Raw genomic sequence first — 16,581 nt, forward strand, 5'->3', positions numbered from 1 at the left:
TAGTTGTATTCCTAGGTATTTTATTTTCTTCGTGGCAATTGTGAATGGAAGTTTGTTCTTGATTTGGCTCTCTTTAAGTCTGTTATTGGTGTATAGGAATGCATGTGATTTTTGCACATTGATTTTGTATCCTGAGACTTTGCTGAAGTTGCTTATCAGTTTCAGGAGATTTTGGGCTGAGACGATGGGGTCTTCTAGATATACAACCATGTCATCTGCAAATAGAGACAATTTGACTTCCTCCTTTCCTATTTGAATGCCCTTTATTTCTTTTTCTTGCCTGATTTCTCTGGCTAGAACTTCTAGTACTATACTGAATAGGAGTGGTGAGAGAGGGCATCCTTGTCTGGTGCCACATTTCAAGGGGAAGGCTTCCAGTTTTTGCTCATTCAGTATTATATTGGCTGTTGGTTTGTCATAAATAGCTTTTATTATTTGAGATACGTTCCATCAATACCTAGCTTATTGAGGGTTTTTAGCATAAAGGGCTGTTGAATTTTATCAAAGGCCTTCTCTGCATCAATTGAAATAATCATGTGGTTTTTGTCTTTCGTTCTGTTTCTGTGGTGAATTACGTTTATAGACTTGCGTATGTTGAACCAGCCTTGCATCCCAGGGATGAAGCCTACTTGATCATGGTGGATAAGCTTTTTGATGTGCTGCTGCAATCGGCTGGTCAGTATTTTATTGAAAATTTTTGCATCTATGTTCATCATGGATATTGGCCTGAAGTTTTCTTTTCTTGTTCAGTCTCTGCCGGGTTTTGGAATCAGGATGGTGTTGGTCTCGTAAAATGATTTGGGAAGAATTCCCTCTTTTTGTATTGTTTGGAATAGTTTCAGAAGGAATGGTACCAACTCCTCTTTGTATGTCTGGTAGAATTCGGCTATGAGCCCGTCTGGACTTGGGCTTTTTTTGGGTGGTAAGCTCTTAATTGCTGCCTCAACTTCAGACCTTGTTATGGGTCTGTTCAGGGTTTCGGATTCTTCCTGGTTTATGCTTGGGAGGTGGCAAGTGTCCAGGAATTTATTCATTTCTTCCAGGTTTCAGCACTGTTTACAATAGCAAAGTCCTGGAACCAACCCAAATGCCCATCGACAGTAGACTGGATAGGGAAAATGTGGCACATATACACCATGGAATATTATGCAGCCATCAAAAATGATGAGTTTGTGTCCTTTGTAGGGACATGCATGAACCTGGAAACCATCATTCTCAGCAAACTGACAGAAGAGCAGAAGATCAAATACTGCATGTTCTCACTCATAGGTGGGTGTTGAACAATGAGAACACATGGATACAGGAAGGGGAGCATTACACACTGGGGTCAGTTGGGGGAAAATAGGGGAGAGAGGGTGGGGGTGGGGAGCCGGGGAAAGATAGCAGGGAGAGAGATGCCAGATGTAGGTGATGGGGAGGAAGGCAGCAAATCACACTGCCACGTGTGTACCTATGCAACAATCTTGCGTGTTCTTCACATGTACCCCAAAACCTGAAATGCAATTAAATAAATAAATGGGGAAAATAAATATATAAAATTTCCCCATAAACATTGAATGAAAAAAAAAAAAAGATAAAAGTTTCTTTGTTACCCAACCCAGTGCTATTCTCACCATAACCGCACTAAATCTGCCTAGGGATAGTTGAAATCCTCAAGGAAGCTCATATCCACAAGAGTTATTTTGAAAAATCACATAGATAATGCCTGTGAAAGACTCCTACCTAGAACGTTTGAAGTGAACTTCACTAAGCCTTTATCTGCTTATACATTGACATTAAAATATTTTATTTACTTAAAAAAAAAAAGATTACTTCTTATATACAGATAGAGCTTAGGCTGGTTCTTCATTTGAAGATACCCCAGAAACAAAGCATGTCTCTTCTTTATGTGTTAGACTCAGCACTTCATAAGTCAGCTCACTAAAGATTATTTGACAGTGATTGCTTCTCAAATGTAGTCAACAAGCTCCTCAGTATCTTCACAATGCTGCAGTAGCCACTTTGTAATTGCTCCTTACCAAAGCCAACACAACCCTTTCAAAACAAACATCGTGTCCATCTTAACCTGCAATAGCTCCAATTATTTGCACTTAAGATTCATGGCATCTATCTGTCTCGTTTTTTTCTTTAGTAATATTCTGGTTAGGTTTTCTCACTTAATAAGCTTGTCACCTAAAAATAAGATCTGCTTTACAACAGTCGGTATTGGGTGAATCCAAACCTCCATGCAGACAAATACCCCATATCATAGCCTCTAGAATAATTTGATCTGATCCTCATTTTCCACAACCATATCTAAATTTTATCATTATCGGCAACTGTTCTACTTCTGGTATCTTAAATTCAAAAATCTTACTATCTAAGTACAATTATGCATCCTATTCTTACTCTTTATCTCTATTCTCCTCTACTTACTCATCTCATTAAATCTTATTCAGTTTCTTGGGCTTTTCAACCTCTAATCTATCAGTATCAACCAATCTTTACTGATATCTTTCTTTGTTTACATTCCATAGTCTACCACATTTATAATAACTTGATATTTCAATGGTAAACTTTATTTACTCATTGTCAATGGCAAATATGGCAAAACTCAACCTTAAAGTAACATAACTAATCAAAATATTAACTATAACTTCAGGATTCTTACCAAGACTGGAGAAGGTAACAATCATACATTATTAATTTTTAGTTTTAAACTCCACTGCTATCTTGGCCTTGCCATAGAATTAATAATTCCTAGTCAACACTCACATTTTGTTCAGCAACTTTTATAACCCTGTGCACTCTCTTAAATATAAGTAACTTCCATATATAACATGTTCCTTTGAGATACATATGAGCATAAACACATCTTAAAGAATTTAAATGTCTGCCTCTGGCTTTCTAAAAGATTTTAACACTATTATGAAACTATGCAAATAATTTTTTATAGATTATTTAAAGGCTGACACTTCTGTCAGGAGAACTAAGTTCAATTTTTATTGAATATTACAATATTAGATAGCCCAATTATAAATAATCTAAATATTTCTGAGCACTAAAATAAAAATATTCATATGTATTAATCACTTTCAGTCAATAAATTATGAAATTACTTTAAATAATTTGGCTTCAGAGGCTTAACATTTTTAAGGAAGTCAAAACCATCGAAAGAATAACTTATTAATAACATTTATTTAGCGCTGATTTTAAAAATTTTTAGTAGGATTGATAAAGAAACTTGGATTGGAAATTTGACAAAATTAAATTTATTAGGGGTTGAGTTAAAGTTCATCTAGAAGTGAACAATTAAGTTAAATTTTTGATAGATTAGCATCAGGTCCCATTGATGTGTCCACTCTTTTTTCATTCATCACATTCACAAATATTATAACAACAAATGTAATAGCTAGGTTAGGAAACAAGCTACATTTAGTGTTGCTGTGCTTGTTTGTGGCAGACAAAATGAAAATACTGCAAAGGCACACTTCATTGATGATCTTTTTAAAATATATATTTTTACTTTTACTAGACAATAACTGTTTTTATGGGGCATAATATGATGTTTTAATATATGTGTATATTGTGGAATTTTTAAGAGAGTAAAATAGTAGTTATTGGAGGCTGGGAGGTAATGGAGAGGTGTTTGTCAAAGGTTACAAAGATTCATTTCAACTGGAGAAAGAAGTGTTTGAAATCTACTGCATAGTATGGTGACTATAGTTAATGACATAATGTATACCTCTCAGGATCTGATTTCTGAGTTGGTAACAACTCCTTTCTATATTTCTTGAATTTAGCCCTTTAATTCTTGTTAGTTAAAACATCTAGAATACAAATGTTTATGCATTCTACCTGTTCTCTTCCCTTATTATTTCTTGAGTCCAGAAAGTCAAACCTAAAAAAAATATGGACACTACATATCTCCTGTTAATTAATTTCAAATGAGGACACTTTGCCTCTCTATAAAATTAAAATTACTGTTCACAAACCATAACAAATCTCAAATAATTTAACAATTTTGAAGATAGAATTTCTGTCTACACTATTGATTTATGAAGAAATATAACTATATAGATGTTAAGCATAATATTAATTGATAACTTTTGAGAGTGACTAATCTACTCCTGTAACCAAGTCAATTAAACCTAATGGGTATTAACACTGGTTTGTATAACTGTGTTAACACAGCAAGTCAAAACTGAACAAATTGAAAATGAATTTTAGCAGTAGGTTAGACTATTTGCCATTTTGTGCTAAAGAAGTTTTGGGAAGTATAGAATTTATAAAGTGATAGAAGAACTTGGCATTTTCTATCATATATTACTTAGTTTTGGGGTACAGGACTTTCATTAGATATGGAGAAGAAATTTGTGACTTTCTGTGATAGTGATTATAATTTCTTGAGGCTTATCAAGTATTAATTACTGTACTAAGCTCACACACATGCTCTTACTTGAACGTTACACAAATATTCTTAGGTAGCTCATATCTATAATTCAAACAAATTTATGCTCAAAGCATTTATGTAATTTGACAAAAGTTACACTCCAAGCAAAATGAGCACTAATATGTAGTCTCATACTTGTGCTAATAAATTATTATAGTTTTTCTACTATGTTAACTAGTTTCTAGATAGCTATATGTACAGTATTCACTTGTACATATAATAAAATGTATAATATTCATTTTCACAAAAACATAGATTTCACCTGCTAAAACTCCTTCCTGTGAAAACTGTAACTTTTACTTCTTTTAAGTGAATATGCAAGACCTGGAAGAAAAGAAAGATGTACAGTACTGGGATTGGTAGTCAAGCCTCAGTGTTAAAGGTTGAGGAGCTGAATACTGTAAGGCAGAAGCAGAAGCATAAGATTATGCACATTAAAGGGACAAAGACTTGTAGTAAGTTGTTTTATTTTGCTGAATATTTTGATTCAGAAACAAATCTTGCAGTTTGTATCACCAGATGTGAAAGTATGAATGCAATATTTAAAGCTGTAGCTGTTATTGGTTGTCAAGTTTGAGTATCTGTAAAGATATATTATTTTAGAAATCTCATTTATTGATTTATAGCTTTTAGAAAACATTGTTGCTAAAAACAATGCCAAGTAATTTTTTAAACAAATGTATAACTTCCAGTCTTATTGAGGCAATAAGTATATTGACCAGCTACTGTTGCAAAATTCTATACAACATTGCATAGAATAATATCCTCCTAAAGTTGCCTCCATCCTAATTCCATAAATCTGTAAATATGTTAACTCCCACAGCAAAAGGACCTTGGTCTAGGGGATTAGTTTAAGCATCCTGAGATGTAGTTATTGACCTGCATTATTCAGATAGGACTAACATAATAATGAAAGTTCATATAAGAGGCCAGCAAGAAGGTCAAAGTCAGAAAAGGAGAAGAAAGAATGGATGCAAAGATTGTAGCTACACAAGGAAGTGACCACTTGCCATGTAATACAGGAAGCCTCTGGAAACCAGAAAAGACAGAAAAAATTTAATTTCTCTTGGAGTTTCCAAAAGAAACTCAGACCTCTTGGCACCTTGATTTGAAAACTTCTGATTTTGGAAAGTATAAGAAAATAATTTATATTTTTTAAAGCCACCAAGTTTGTGGTAATTTTTTACAGAATCAATAGGAAACTAATAAAAATGCCAAATGATTTTCTAACCCTATAAATAATCTCCAATTTCTTGCAGTCAGTAAGAATACTGTTCAAATCTTATTATGCAGTTCTGCCAGGACTTGCTTTTTGACAGAGCAATGAAGTCAACATGATGGCAAGAGTCCAAGTCTTGGAAAGTAATAAGCTGTGGTTAGCCCTTGTTGTCAGCATTCTCTGAGTCTCTTTTCTGCCTGTTCTTGGTATTTGGTCTTTGTAAAACTTGTCTAGTCTAGTTATCTTCAAGTTACAAGACTGAGTCTGTTACTTCTAAACAGTCTTTAGTCTTGGTTAAGATAGCACACAAATGGAAGGTCAAAACAATATCTTGGTAAAGTGTTAAAAAGTTCTAACCTTTATTTTTCCAGAGCAGTATTCAAAAAGTATAAACAGTGTTTTGATATTATACTTAATAACACCTTAGCCTTGTCCTATAAGTTATCTCTTCTCTCCTTGGAGTTCCTGAGAAATGGGAATCAATGAATGCTTTATTAAAAATGAATGTAACACTCATACCCAAATGTCATATCATAGACTGGACATCAATGATTAAGACCAAAAATTTTTTAAAGGCTTCCCAGATTTTTAAGACCTGTATTCAATGTACACTTATAACTACCTTCTCAGCAGCCACCTAAAGAAAGTAAAAGACACAAAGGATTGTAATAGATTACATACAGCCTATTTTCTCTAAAAATATAATGTGGCAACAAAACAAAGAATAGGATAAAAAAAATAAAGGATAGTGTGCCTGGTCTACCTTGAAGAATCAGTTCTGCCTTAATTTAGTGATCGTGCATGTCAGAGAGAAATGTAAATTAATAAATACTATATAAATTTATGTTTGGTAATAATAGCAGCCTAGCCAACTAGTCACATGTCCAAATTAATGTTCTTGAACTTTGAATTATCAGATTCACACGCTTTCCTTCTTTTGGCAAAAGACAAAACAGGCGAGCAATGACAAACCTTCAGGAAATAAAGAGCTGGATAACCTTCTCTCTATGATATATACCAATTGGTATGTCAATTGTAAAACAGAGGAAAACATTATATTGAATATAATGATCAACTTAGAATTTTACATAATACCTATTGTTTTAGGCCATTCTTGCATTGCTATAAAGAAATGCTAAGGCTGGACAATTTATAAAAAAAAAAAAGAAGTTTAATTGGCTTACAGTTCTGTGGGATATACAGAAAACATAGGGACACCTGCTTCTGGGGTGGCCTTAGGAAGTTTACACTCATGGCAGAAGGTAAAGGGAAAGCAGGAACCAGAGAGAGAGTGAAGAAGTGCCACACACTTTTTTTTTTTTTTTGCAAATACATTAGACTTTAATATTTAATATCTAATACTATTGCTTTTGGATATATTTTCCCTGAACCAAGAACACAATGCTAATTGCATAAAAACATACATATATAAAAAGTAGTTCTCCATTTTCCTGGGAAAATATCCAAGCATAATTTTTAGAATAGTCAAGTTTCTTGTTTTAATTACAATTAAAGTCCTGATCATCTCATTTATTAGCTCTGTGACTTACATATTTAAGTTAAAGAAATGTTATTAAACAATTGTTACAATTTATAAACGTAAAGTGCTATTATGCAGTAAATAGACTTTTCCGTGAGTGGATGTGTTCCTTTTCTCACCAACTATTAAGCAGCAATATACATTAGTTTAATTTTATTAGTAGATGATACACTGCTGCAAATGCTAATTCTCTTATCCATCCCAGTGTTGATTTTGTGTATGCCTGTGAGTCATTTAAATGTACCCCAAAGTCTAAAATGCAATAAAAAAAAAAGAAAGCTAAGTTTTCATGTGCATGTCACATGTAATCTGCTGAAGTAAGCATGGATTATAGATCACGTTTGGTAAAGATTTTCATCAAAATGATCCATGCTTTCTTTAAAAGTTTGGGTTTTGTTGTTAACTTCTGTAATTGTAAAAACTCATGAACTTATAAATAAGGTCTTATTCCCTGATTTATTATAAGTAGTATTTTACTTTTGTCTTCCAATAGGCTTATCTTCCTACGTCAGCATCTTCATGTATGTGAAACAAAATTCTTATTGGTTTTTTAGGTCATGGTATAATATTGCTACTGTTTTGTGTGCTCCATTGATTTTTCCATTAAAACAAAGTTAATATAATTGTAAAAAAATAAATAAATAAAAATAAAATGCGTCAACAATATCTTTAACAATCAACACTAAGTTGAGCTATGCTTGGGCTTTCAATGAAGATTGACCAATGGTTTCACTAAGTTAGACCATCATCGTCTGAATTAAGTGATCTGACCTATCCCTGTAGCAAGAACTCTTTGAACCACCTTCTCACATTGCTGCTGCCACATTCATGGCATCTTTTGCATTTGTTTCAAGGTAGGGATAGTCGCTGCTATTCCTGTACCAGGCTTGGGCTGCTTCTGCAGACACCTGCTATTCACTCTGTCAGTCTTGCTACCCAAAATCACAAAAGGAAAGCTTTTGGGCTCTTTCACATTGGTGCAATATATAAATTCTTCCTTCCGGTTACTCAAGTTCTGGAAGCTTTGGAATTGTCAACACTAAAAGAAAGCAGGCAGCAGTCAGAACCTGTAAAATCGCATCCTCAGGCTTCAGGATCACTCCTGACCTGCTGTGTCCCAAATCTACATGGAGCCAAAATATCCACCCACTTAAAAATCTTTACTTAAAAATTCCACATCTATTGTATGGAAGAGCTGGATATCAAACTTATTAGTTACATATCGTTTATAAGAGAACTCTTCCCAACTCCACCATCTCCAAAGATAATTATTTTTAAAAGTGATGATTTTCCTGCTAGTGTTAATTTCAAGAGCTTTCACTTCAGAATTCTTAATTGTTCAATTTAATCATCATTATCCCCTAGTGTTGTTGGGAAGATTTACTAACGGACAGCCAGACTCTGGCTCCAACTGCTGCCATCCATTTCCATGAAGGAAGTAACATGGCCATTGGCCTGGGCAGGCTGTCACACACTTTAAAACAACCAGATCTTGCAAGTACTTAGGAACTATGGGGAAGGTAGTCCCAAGAGGATAATGGTAAAGAATTAATAAGAAACCCACCCCCATGAGCTAATCACCTCCTACCAGGCCCTACTGCCAACACTGGGGATTACAATTCAACATGAAATTTGGACAGGGACGCATATCCAAACTATATTACCTACTATGGGTATATTAATTATAAAAAAATATTAAATCACATCCTTGGATAAGGAAAATGGAAGATGTTACATTATAAAAATATTTCAACATCTTTTTGAAAAGCAGAAATTGAATAGAAAATAGATACTATGCTGTTTTGATTGAAATAGTTCTGTAGTAATTCAAAATGAGGTAATATGATTCCTCCAGTTTTGGTTTTTTTTGCTTAGGATATTTTCAGCTATTATGGGCCTTTTGTGGTTTCATATGAATTTTAGGACTTTAAAAAAAATTCTGTGAAGAATGTCATTGGTGTTTTGATAGGAATTGCATTAAATCTGTAGATGACTTTGGGTGGTATGGACATTTTAACAATATTGACCCTTGTGATCCATGAACATGGAATATCTTTCTTATTTTTGGTGACTTATTCAATTTCCTTCATCAGTGTTTTACAGTTTTCATTAAAGAAATCTTTCACTTCTTTGGTTAGGTTAATTCTCAGATATTTAATTATTGTGTGGCTATTGTATATAGGATTATTTTTTAAATTTCATTTTCATATTGTTCATTGTTGGCATATAGAAATGCTATTAATGTTTGTATGTTGATTTCATAACCTAAAGCATTGCTTAATTTTTTTGGCCAATTATCAATTCTACTCATTTTCTTCTGGAGTTTTTAGATTCTTTCAAATATAAGATAATATCATCAGCAACCAAAGATAACTGGGCTTCTTCTTTTCCAATTTGAATGTCCTCTATATCTTTCTTTTGTCTGATTGCTCTAGGTAACACTTCCAGTACTATATTAAATAGCAGTGGTAAAAAATAGACATCCTTTTCATATTCCACATCTTAGAGCAAAGTTTTCAGTGTTTCCCCATTCAGTATGATACTAGCTGTGGGTGAGTCATATATGACTTTTATTTGTTGAGATGTTCCTTATATACACAGTTTTTTTTCAGGCTTTTATCTTGAAGGGATGTCAAATTTTATCAGATGCTCTTTCAGTATTAAGTAAAATTATTATATAGTTGTTGTCCTTTTCATTCTGTTGATATCATGTATTACATTGATTGGTTTTCGCATGTTGAACCATCCTTGAATCCCATAAATAAATCTCATTTGGCTATGATGAATGATCTTTTAAACGTATTACTGAATTTTGCTTGCTGGTATTTTGTTGAGGATTTTTACATCAATATTCATCAGAAATATTGTCTTGTAATTTTGTTTCTTTGATGTGTCTTTGCCTGGTTTTAGCATCTGGGTAATACTGGCCTCATAGAATGATTTAGGAAGTATTAGCTCCTCCTCTATTTTATAGAATAGTTTGAGTAGGATTGGTATTATTTTTTCTTTAAATGTTTGATAAAATTTAGCATCTCTGAATTGGGTCCCAGATTTTTTTTACTGTAGATATTTTATTATGGCTTTAATTTCATTACTTGTCATTGGCAGGCATTGGATTTCTTTGTGTCTCAATCTTGGTAAGTTGTGTGTGTCTAGGAATTTGTTCATTTCCTCTAGATTTTCTAATTTATTGACATATAGTTGGTCATATTAGACACTAATGACTCATTGAATTTCTGTGGTATCAGTTGTAATGCCTTTTTTTCATCTCTGATTTTATTTGTTTGGATATTTTCCTCTTTCTTCTTAGTGGTCTGGCTAAAGGTTTTCAGTCTTGTTTTAAATTAAAAAATCAACTCATTGTTTCCTTGATTTTTTGTTTTGTTTTATTTATTTTAATTTTACTTATTTCTGCTATGATGTTTATTTCTTTTCTTCTACTAATTTTGGTCTGATTTGCTCTGACTTTTCTAGTACTTTAAGATACTTCATTAGGTTATTTGAATTTTTAAATCTTTTTTGATGTAGGCACTTACAGCTATAATCTTCCCTTTTAGTACTTCTTTCTCTGTATCCCATAGTCTTTGGTATGTTGTGTTTCAATTATTATTTGTTTGAAGTAACTTTTATATTTCCTTCTGAATTTCTTCATTAACTCACTTGTCATTCAAGAGTATATATTATTTAACATCCATGTGTTTATGTAGCTTCCAAAATTTTTCTTTTTATTGATTTCTAGTTTTATTTTATTGTGGTCAGAGAAGATGCTTGAAATGATTAAAAGTTTTTTGGAATGTTTTCAGACTTGTTTTGTTACCTAACAAATGGTCTATCCTTAAAAATGATCCATGTGCTGAGGAAAAGAATGTGTATTTGGTGCCCTTGAATGAAGTATTCTATAAATATCTGTTAGGTCCATTTGATCTAAAGTGCAGACTAAGTCTGATGTTTCTTTGTTGATTTTCTTTCTGAAAGATCTGTTCAAAGCTGCAAGTGGGGTGCTAAAGTCTCTAACGATTATTGCAGTGATGTCTATCTCTCTATCTCTAACAATATTTGCTTTATAAATCTGGTTGCTCTAGTAGTGGGTGCATGTATATTTCAAATTGTCATATCCTCTTGTTCAACTGACACCTTTCTTCTTATATTTTTTGTCTTGAAATCTGCTTTTTCTGATATCAGTATAGCTACTCCTGCTCTTTTCTGGTTCCCATTTACATAAAATATCATTGGGCATTCATTTATTTTTAGTCTTTGACTGTCTTTATAGGTGAAGCGTGTTTCTTGTAAGCAGCAGGTCATTGGGTTTTGCCTTTTCATCCATTCAGCTAGTCCATGTATTTTGATTACAGAGTTTAGTCTATTTACATTCAGTGTTGCCATTGATGAGTAAGGATTTACTCCTGCCATTTTGTTACGTATTTTACATTTGCTTTATTATCTTTTCTTCCCTCTTTCTTTCCTTCATGTCTTTCTTTTAGAGAAGATGATTTTAGAAAAGGTTCTTTTTGGTTTGAGGTTGCTTTGAGGCTTGTAAGCACTATCTTGTAAACCATTATTTTAGGATGATAACAGCTAAACTTAATATTGTTTGCCTAAACAAACAAGCCAACAAATAAGCAAAAATAAAACAAGCATCAACAGACAAGCATAAATAAACCAACAAACAAGCAAAAAGAAAAACAAGCAACAAATGAGCAGAAAGAAAACTAATAAAAACTATCTACCTTAACTTTGTCGATCATCTTTTTACCTTTTTGTTATTTTTATTTATGTCTAATTGAATTATGTATGTCCTGAAAATTTATTGTAGTTATTTTTTATTGTTTCATTGTTGAGTTCATTCTGCTTAAAAGAGTTTACACACCACAAGTTACAGTGCTATAGCATTCTGTGTTTTTCTGTGTGTTTACTATTATCAATGAGTTTGTACCTTCAGATGATTTGTTATTGCTCATTAGCATACTTGAAGTACTCCCTTTAGCATTTTCTGTAGGGAAGTCTGGTGCTGGTAAAATCTCTCAGCTATTGTTGTCTGGGAAAGTCTTTATTTGACCTTTATGTTTAAAGGATACTTTTGCTGGATGTACTATTTTAGAGTAAACATTTGTTTCCCACAGTACTTTATATATGTCTTGCCACTCTCTTCTTAACGGTAATGTTTCTACTGTATAGTCTGCTGTCAGACATTGGAACTCCATTGTATGTTATATGTTTGTTTTCTTTTGCTGCTTTTAGGATCCTTTCTTTATCTTTGATGTTTGAAAGTTTGATTATTTGACTACCTTGAGGTAGTCTTCTTTGGGTTAAATCTCTTGGTGTTCTATAACCTTCTTATAGTTGGATATTTGTATATTTCTCTAGATTTAGGAAGTTTCTTATTGTCCCTATGAATAAATTTTCTACCCCTATCTATTTATCTTCCTCCTCTTTAAGTTCAATTGCTTAGATCTGTCTTTGTGTGGCTATTTTCTATATTCCATAGACATACTTTATTTTGTTTTATTTCTTTTTGTCTCTTCTGGCTGTGTATTTTCTAACAGCCTGTTTTCAAGCTCACTAATTCTTCTGGTTGATCAATTCTTCTATTAAAAGACTCTGATGCATTCTTCCGTATGCCAATTGCAGTTTCCACCTTTAACATTTCTGCTTGATTCTTTTTAATTCTTTCAATGTCTTTGTTATATTTATGAGATAAAATTCTGAATTGTTTCTCTGTGTTATATTGAATTTGAGTTTCCCCAAAACAGCTATTTTGAATTCTGTATGAAAAGTCATATTTCTTTTTCTTCAGGATAGGTGCCTGGTGCCTTATTTAGTTCATTTGGTGAGGTTATATTTTCCTGGATGGTGCTGATGGTGGTAGATGTTCTTTGATGCCTAGGCATTGAAGAGTTAGGTATTTACTGTAGTCTTTATTGTCTGGGCTTATTTGTAGCCATCTTTCTTAGGAAGACTTTTCAGATATTTGAAAAAGTTGGGTGTTATGATATAAGCTATATAAACTTTAGGTTATATAACCCAAGTCTGATAATGCTATGGTTTTACAGACTCATAGAGATACCACCTTGATAGTTTAGGCAAGATCCAGGAAAATTCTTTGGATTATTAGGCAAAGATTCTTGTCCTCTTCTCTACTTTCTCTCAAACATAGAGTTCCTTTGTCTGTTCTGAGCTACCTAAAGCTGGGGGTGAAGTGACACAAGCAACCCTATGGCCACCAGCACTATGACTGCACTGCATCAGACCTGAAGCCAAAACAGCCGTGGGTCTCACCCAAGTCCTGCTGTAATTAATTCCTGGCTACTGCCAGAGGGTATTGGCCCTGCACCTCTGCAGTAGGCCTGTGGAAAAGCCAGCTAGGCCTATGTTCTTCCCTTCAGGTCAATGAGTTGCCCTAGGTCTTGGGTGGGTTCAGAGGTGCCACCTAGGAATCAGGACTAGAATCAAAAACCTTAGAAGTCTACTTGGTGTTTTATTGTATTATGGCTCAGCTGGCAATCAAACCATAAAACAGTTCTTTTACTCTTCCCTCCTCTTTCCAAAGGCAGAGGAGCCTCACCTTGTAGCTATTATCACCCCAGGCCAGTAGTACTTCAAGACTACTGCTGATGTCCCCTTAATGCCCAAGGGCTCTTCAGTCAGCTTGTGGTGAATGCTTCATAGCCTGGGCCTTGCCCTTCTAGGTACTGGACTTTCCTCTGGTCTAGCATAGGTCCAGAAACGGCATCCAGAGCCAAGTCCTGGAATCAGGGACCCTAAGAGCCCACTTAGTGCTCTACCCACCTGTGGCCAAGGTAGTATCTAAGGTGTAAGACAAAATCCCCTTTATTTTTCCATCTGCTTTTCTCAAGTAAAAACTGTCTTGCCCTGCTGATACCATGGCTGGGAATGTGGATGGGTGTCACCTGAAGCCAGCAAGTCTCAGAGTCTCATATAAGGCTGTCGACATAGGACTTGAGTTTTACTGCTTATTATTCAGGGGCCATGGGATCTTCAGTTAGAAAATAAATTCTGCCAGAACTGGGCCCTTCCCTTCAAGGTGACAAGTTTCCCTCTGGAGCAGGGTGTGGCTAGAAATGTTTTCAGCTAATGCCTGGAAAATGGGCCTCAAGACTCTGACTGGTGATCTACCCTGCTGTGGTCAAGCTGGTACCAAAGATGTAAGAGAAAGTCTTCCCACTCTTGCCTCTCCTCTCCTCAAGTGGAAGGAAAGTGGTCACTTTTTGACCCATAAGCTGTGCAGCCTGGGTTTGGGAGATGGATAATGCCAGCTGCCATTAACCACCCTGGCTGGTGTCTCATGAGATCATTTGCTTCCCCAGCCTACTGGCTCTGGGCCCACTTCAGCACTAGGATTCTCCTAGGAGTTGAAGTTCTTGTGGCCTAGATTGTCTTTCAAATTTATTTATGGCCCACAGCACTTTAGCCCTTGGTAGCGGCTTGCAGAAACTCATTAGGACCACTGGGATTGGCAATTCCCTTCTGCTTTGAGTTGGTTTCAATGCTTTATACACAGGTGGGCATGAGCTGAATTTGGTCTGGTTTTGTTTTCTGTTATAATAGGGCAGAACTGAGTTCAGTGTCTCAATGAGTGGGGGCATCAATGATTCAAGACTGTTTTTTCTTTCTTCAGTGTATCTTTCAGTGATATGAAGTGAAAACCAGGTACGATGAGTGGTCACCTGATTTTTGATTCTTTTGAATGACCTTTTTGGTGTAGATAGTTGTCAAACTGATGTTCTTTAAGGAGGAATGATCAGTGGAGCCTTCTAGTCCACCATCTTTGCTTTCCCCTCACTCAGTGCATAAAGATTTAATTACATCTCTCTGATTCTCTGTACATTTTTTTCACTCAGTTATAGTCATTTATATTCTTATTTTTAAATGAAATACTAATATTGCTAGGTATAATGTTGACATTAATGGCATACACATAAAATATTATGTTAATATAGTATCTTAAAGCCTTGTTTCCATTCCTTTGCTCACATATTCACTATATCATTACGTTCTCTGCATGTATCTTATAAATACTATGCAGCATGTTTATAAATCCAATCTGTGACACTGTTCTTTTACAGGCAAGTTGCAGTCACATATGTATTGTCCTTCCGATGTATTTGGGCTTTTTTCATGTCATTTTATTTTCTTTGTGTACCATTTTAGTCTGTATTTTTTCTCTCTTGCTTTCCTGTGAATACATCAAGTTTTCTTTATGATTTTACTTTTTAAGTACACTATATTTTAATTTTTATTTGTCTGTGTTAAATTACTACTGTGCATACTTGGCTATGATAAAACATAAGTTACACTACATACTTATCACTTTCTTAATAATATAAGAACCGTTCCATATTTTATCTCAGATCTCTTTTTTTGTTTTTTAGATTAATTTTTATATTATATATTGAATCTACTCTGTCTAATTTGTTTGAATCCACTTTTTCTAATTTGTAAATTCTCTGAAATTAATCAATATTACTTTTCAGCAAATAATTATTGACTTGTGCTAGTTCTTCTGCTTTTGGCAAATGACTCTTCCTCATGATCGTTTCTTACTTTATTAAGCGATATTTTTATTTTTGAGCTAATTTTTAAGTGATAGTGTTTTGGTTGTTGTTGTTTCTCTCTGTAGAGAGTTCCATATGCTTTGGCTCCAGAAACATTCCTTTCCATTTTGCAGCTCTGACTTACATGATTCTAAGGTAGGAAGTGAATTTCGGCATGCTGTAGGTTATTCTTTAATTTTGGTGTTGGAAACCTACTACCAACTAGAAATGCAATTCCAAGCCTCACAACCATGAATTGTACAGGCTCCAAGTTTCTATTTCTAATGATTAACTATCCTATCGTACTTTAAATATGAATCTAGCAGTTTCAGTTTCCTAGTCTTTGAGTAAACAGGCCTTTGTTCTGGCTACATTCTACTAGAATGATTGCTATATCTTCCCCTCTGGGTAGCATGTAAAACCTTAGTCTGCAAGTTTTCAGTCATATGGCCATTAAGCAAAAAGGTTTAACATTTATACATAATTCTGGTGTTTTCCTTTCTTATGATTTCTGTCATCAATGGGTTTCTTTTTTCTTTAAAATGCTATTTTAGATAGTTTTTATGTTACATGTCATGTTAAATGGAATTTTCTTTCTTTCTTTTTCTTTTTTTTTTGAGACAAAATCTCACTCTGTTGCCAGGCTGAACTGCAGTGGCATGATCTTGATCTCTGCTCACTGCAACCTCCACCTCCCAGGTTCAAGTCATGCTCCTGCCTCAGCCTCCGAAGCAGCAGGGACTAGAGGCACGTGCCACCAAGCCCAACTAATTTTTGTATTTTTATTAGAAACAGGGTTTCACCATGTTGGCAAGATGGTCTCTGTCTCTTGACCTTG

General features: G+C 34.3%; 1 pseudogene; it reads right to left on the bottom strand.

The window, feature by feature from the left end:
* Positions 1–7,997: 7,997 nt before the first annotated feature.
* LOC116555684 lies at positions 7,998–8,616 on the bottom strand (annotated as a pseudogene).
* Between the last annotated feature and the right edge of the window lie 7,965 nt (positions 8,617–16,581).

The sequence above is a fragment of the Sapajus apella genome, unplaced genomic scaffold (assembly GCF_009761245.1).
Source record: "Sapajus apella isolate SASKATOON/1434 unplaced genomic scaffold, GSC_monkey_1.0 scaffold1, whole genome shotgun sequence".
NCBI lineage: Eukaryota > Metazoa > Chordata > Mammalia > Primates > Cebidae > Sapajus > Sapajus apella.